The sequence below is a fragment of the Mastomys coucha genome, chromosome X (genome assembly GCF_008632895.1).
Source record: "Mastomys coucha isolate ucsf_1 chromosome X, UCSF_Mcou_1, whole genome shotgun sequence".
Classification (NCBI taxonomy): Eukaryota; Metazoa; Chordata; class Mammalia; order Rodentia; family Muridae; genus Mastomys; species Mastomys coucha.
In genome coordinates, this window is record NC_045030.1 from 88,620,953 (window position 1) to 88,626,686 (window position 5,734).

Consider the following 5,734-nt stretch of genomic DNA (forward strand, 5'->3'; position numbering starts at 1 on the left):
AAATGGACAATAAAAACTACTAAATGATTATGATTGGCTTTTTTGATCATCAGAGACTACTAGGAAGTAGATGTATGAAGCAGTAAGACAATGCAGAACAGGATGCATTTCGTCTGGGACAAATGCACTGGTTGTTGAACTGTTTTGCACTTGGCTTTGCACTATATTTTTTGAGTGGAGTTTGGAAACTCATTCATTCAGAGATATATTATACTTCAGAGAAAATTGTATTTAGGATGGAGATGTTAGGAAAGGTACACATGGGGAATAGAAAGGAAGTAATGAAATCAATCTTTAAAAAATGATTTTTGTAGTAGCTGCAAACACATTTCCTGCTATATGCCAATAAATAAAATAAATAAATATTTTACAAGATGTGTTCTGTCCACAGGAACTATACACACATACCACATATGTGTATACACACATATACAAACAGGGGGAGGAGAGAGGAGAGAGAGAATGCATGTATCTGAATTTGTAAAACTCAACTTCATAAGTACTGATCAGTTTTTCCCATTCATCAGGCAAAATCAGATTTATGACACAGCATCTTGTATGGTTTATTGGAAAAACAACTTTGCCTTTTTACTAAGCTATACGCTAAGCAGTATAGGTTCTGAAATGCTTCATAGTTTCTAACATATCAGGATCCACTAAGGAATTTGAAGCATTCATGTGGGCAGACAGAAACTTTCTCTCTAATCATGGGATTATAGCAAAGAAATAAAATAGGTAGGTGGTAAATGTCATCTTTTTAGGTTAACTTTCTCATATTTTTTTTTTCAAATTTTCTTTTACCCTTTCAGAGGAATGACCAATGTTATATGGCTATCAAAAATGTTGCTCTTAAGAGGTACCCAGTGGCCAAGGAAAGTGATTTTCTGCAACCTTCTTTGGAATTCCTGATAGAAGCTTAGTAAAGCCTCTCTAAGCTCTCTACTCTCTACAAGTAGTTCTTGTAGAGGAACTCACATGAGAGAAAACATTATTTGAGAAATTGGAAGTTGGTTATGTCATTCCTGGGCATGAGGGAAACCAAAAATGTGCTCATCTTTATCAAATATTCCAGCAATGAAATAACCTATTATTAATCTTGATTCTAAAAGTCATTCTGTGATTAATTGACTTCACCTCAATAGACACCACGTTTCATAGTGACTGCAAAGCAGACCAGACAAGAGAAAATGAATTAAAGGTCACTGTGATGAGCGGAGATAGCAAGTAAAGAAATAACAAAATTGTTGCCCTGATGCCTAGATGATGACTGTTTACCATGAAATTAATTATAATCTGGGTTTTATCATTAGGGAAAAATAATAGTTCAGAATTGTTAAGGTGTTTCATGAAGCAAATGTAACTAATACTTGAATAGTATACTTGCTTTTGTTTTCCTTCACGTGTGTTTTCCTGACTTGAAGAATAAAATAATACTTCCTGTTAGAAGTAAGTAGTTTGTCTTAAAATATATTTGCTTTATAAACATACTATTCCATTTTATAATAATTCTTTACTCTATGACTTGGAAAAGTTTAAGGAAAAGTAGATAGAATTAGTCAGTGTAATAATGGAAAATAAAGAGAAATTGAATCGGTGACAGTGTTCATGGTTTGATTGCCAACATTATTCATGTTTGTGATCATATCAATAAAAATGTTAGAGCAAGGTAGGAGTGGTGGCACATGCCTTTAATCCAAACACTTGGAAGGCAGAGGCAATGAGATCTCTGTTCGAGCCCAGCCTGGTCTATTTCCAGGACAATCAAGATAGTTACATAGAGAAAGCCTGTCTTAAAAAGGGGAGGTGGGGTAGAGCTGTTAAAATGTTGCAAGAACACTCAAAGTACTTGAACTGAATAAATGTTTATACACTAGGATATATTCTGAGTACTGTAGGAAACTGTACTCCACTATCAGGGGTGAAAGATTAAGTTCTTCAAAGTCCTATGCCTGACTCTTCAAGGATTTTACTGTTTAGACACAAACTTTATCTTTGCAAATTTAGCATCTTCAAATGGAAAAACCTAAAGTACATAAACCAAATATGCCTTCCAAGAAATATAAAGTACATTTTTTTCTTACCAGGACAACACTATATAAATGAAAATTTTTGAGAAAGCTGACATTAATCACATTCTTGGAAAAACAGGAAAAAGGAAAGAGTAAAAAGTTATCCTGTAAAGTATACTAGGAAGGAAGTAGCCAAGGGTTTTCTTTTAAAAAACTGGACATAAATAGAAAATGAGTCAAACTGTTCTAACTCAGAATATATCCTAGGGTATAAACATTTATTCAGTTCAAGTACTTTGAGTGTTCTTGCAACATTTTAACAGCTCTACCCCACCTCCCCTTTTTAAGACAGGCTTTCTCTATGTAACAATCTTGATTGTCCTGGAAATAGATCAGGCTGGGCTCGAACAGAGATCTCATTGCCTCTGCCTTCCAAGTGTTTGGATTAAAGGCATGTGCCGCCACTCCTACCTTGCTCTAACATTTTTATTGATATGATCACAAACATGAAAATGCATTTTGGTCAAAGTGTTAGAGTTCAGAAAAAAGTAACAAATAAAAACCTTACCTATAATCCCTTCACCCAGATACAATGCCATGTGAACAAATGATTACTAGTAACTCCAGATGTGCCCAGGGCAATCTTTTGTCCATCCTTTGTTTTGTACTGTGTCACTCCCTCTATCTTTTTTATTGCCTAAGTTATTTATTTACCTTACATACAAATCCCAGCTTGCCCTTCCCTCTTCTCCAATGAGCCCATTCTTCTCACCTCCCCCACCCCCATCCACTTCTCCCGTTCTCCTCAGAAAAGTAGAGGTTTCCAATGGATATCTACCAAGCCTTGGCATATCAAATTACAGTAGGCTTGGGTTAGTCTTCTTCTATTGAGGCTAGACAACTCAGCCCACTAGGGGAAAGAATCAGAGACAGACCTTGCTCCTGTTTTAGGAGTTCCACTTGAAGACCCAGATGCACAACTGTTACATATGTGCAGAGGGCTTAGGTCCTTCCCATGCAGGCCCTTTGATTGGTACTTAATTCTCTATGAATCACTATGGGCCCGGGTGAGTTGATTCTATAGGTTTTCTTGTGGTGTCCTTGACCCTCTTGCTCTGCCAATCTTTCCTCCCCTTCTTTCATAGTATAAATTAAAAGTGGATGTTAGTCTTAAAGTACAGGACAACCATGATCCAAAGCACAAACCCAAAGAAACTAAGTAGCAAGGGGGGCCAAAGGGAGATCTCTAGAATCTCAATCAGAAAGGGAAACAGATAAGACATCAGGGATGAAGGGACTGGGTTTGGGAGAGTTTTGGCATGGGAGAGGGATGAAGTGGGGGAGAATAGAAGGAAAAATTTCTAGGAGAGACAGCTGCATATGTGAGGGCATTTCTGGGATGACCTAAAACCCTGGCATAAGGGAAATTCCCAGGAATCTATGAGGGTAACCATAGCTAAGATTTCTAGCAATGGGGGAAATGGAGCCTGAATTGACCATCTTCTGTAACCAGGTAAGAATTCCAGTGGAGGGATTGAGATAGCAATCCAGCCACAAAAGCTTAGAACTACAATTTGTTCTTCCTACAAGATGTATAAGGATAAAAGATGGAACAAAATTTGAGAGAAGAGCCAAACACTGACTAGCCCAGCTTGAAACCCATGGCCAGAGAGTAAGCCCAACCCTGTCATTATTAATGATATTCTGCTGTACTTGCAGACAAGAGCCTAGCATAAATGTCATCAGAGAGGCTTCACCCAGCAACTGACAGAAACTGATGCATAGACTTACAGCCAAACATTAAATGGTGCTTGGTCTTTTGTGCTCATTTAAGTATCAAAACAACCAAATGGGATGTGTAGAATAATCATTACCTCATTTTGCAAGTAACAAAAGTACCCACAAAGCCTTTAAGCTAATTCACTTTAAAACAAGAACAGAGATGTTGCATCCTTGAATCATCAACTATTCAAGGAGCAAGGGGATTAAACATTTTACGATAGCCTGAAAATAATAGTGGAAAGTTGACTGAAAATAAAATATTATGGATCAGGGATGTAATGTAGCAGCAGTGTTTGCCTACTATGGTCCAGACCCTAGGATCCAACAAACGTAAATGACGTGATATTTCCACACACTTTTTTGTATACTCTTTAAATGCTTATGTCACAACAATTTTACCATGTTATGAAAGTATTCACAGCTTATTAAAAGTTTCTCTCCACCAAACAATGAAAGAATGCCTACAGGCTATTAAAAACTGCCAAGAGAATGAGAAATAGTCTTTCCTAGAGATAAGTATCTTAAATGGTTATTCAATCTCAAGTGTTCTGCCCTAAAAATATACATACACACAACATTTAAGAGACATAGTAGTGCACATTTGTAGATTTACTCAAATTATGTACATGTATATTATATGTGCACAGATGAAGAATAAAAAACATCAATTTGAAAGGGAGCAATGGTGATGATATGGGATGGGAAGGGGCTGAGGGAAAAAATTGAGGGCAGCAAATTTTGTAATGATATTTGAATTAATAATGCTCTCTGAAGAAAATAAGAAAAAGTTTCCTTTTAAATTCTGATGAGTAATGAATGGATTAACACCCATGTCTTCTAGTGACTCTCACCAAATTAATCTCTTCCCAGTGTCAAAGGGAGAATAACAATACTGTTGATGATGAAAGAATTTACTTTTCTAAATACAGTCTATTTTCAATAAATCCAAAGTAGTCAATTGAAAGGCTCATCTATAGGTTATGTATTTGTTCTAGGATTCATTAATTCATTTTGCAACAAGTGTTACATATTCATGGTATGTTCACATGTGACAATGTCCTTAACTACGCAGAGTTCATAATCTGCTTATAGGTAGGGAATCAGAAATTAAATAAGTAAATATTAAGGGCAAAATTTAAGTTGAAACCAAAATATTCCAGTCAAGTGATTTTCCAAGCTTGAGAATACAAAAGAATCACAAAGAAGCTTCCTAAATTATAAATGGTGGCCTTACTCTGAGGTTTTTTGAGACAATAGCCTGGGATTATGACTCCTGACTTTTCATCTCTAGTGTGTTTCTAAGTAATATTGAGGCTGTTCTTTCAGGGACACCATATTGAGAACTACTGTGCTAGGTATAAGTAATGATTTTTTTCACTCTTATTTTGTATATACACACAGTTTGAGCATTAATAACCTCTTTGCTTATCTCACAGTAGAACTAATGAGAATATGACCATGAAAAACTGAAGTCATGATGAGTTTGTATTTTGCTGCAACTACATTGCAAATCTAAAGTAACGAGTTATCACTATAAAATTAATAAATTGGTCATCAATTGGTGCTAAATCTATAAAATGAAGTTACTGATGGGATTAAAAATGTCTAAACAGGGAGAGGTTTGAGAGTGTAGGGAAGAGGAAGTTGGGATAAAACTCTGGATGAATGAAAATGCCATATGGAAACTTACTATTTTAAAAGGTTATTAAATTTTAATCTTAAAAAAAACAGAGTTTTAATCAATGGATAATGCTTCTCTCAGAATAGACGGGTTATTAAATGGAAATCCTATTGCTAGATATAATACACCTCCCAGTGAGGTCTCAGAGGCTCTTAACAACTATTGACATTGCTCTTCATTGCTCCCCAGATTCTATTACTAAAAGTAACTCACACTTTGGTCAAAAGAAGATAAGTCAAGCTAGAGCTGAAATGGAAGCTTC

The 5,734-nt window shown here is 35.8% G+C and overlaps 1 protein-coding gene across 1 annotated transcript in view; it reads right to left on the minus strand.

Annotated features, from left to right (window-relative positions):
- Positions 1-5,734, minus strand: part of Il1rapl1 (interleukin 1 receptor accessory protein like 1) — a 1,152,451-nt gene that overhangs the window by 484,319 nt on the left and 662,398 nt on the right. The gene's annotated exons all lie outside the window — the stretch shown is intronic.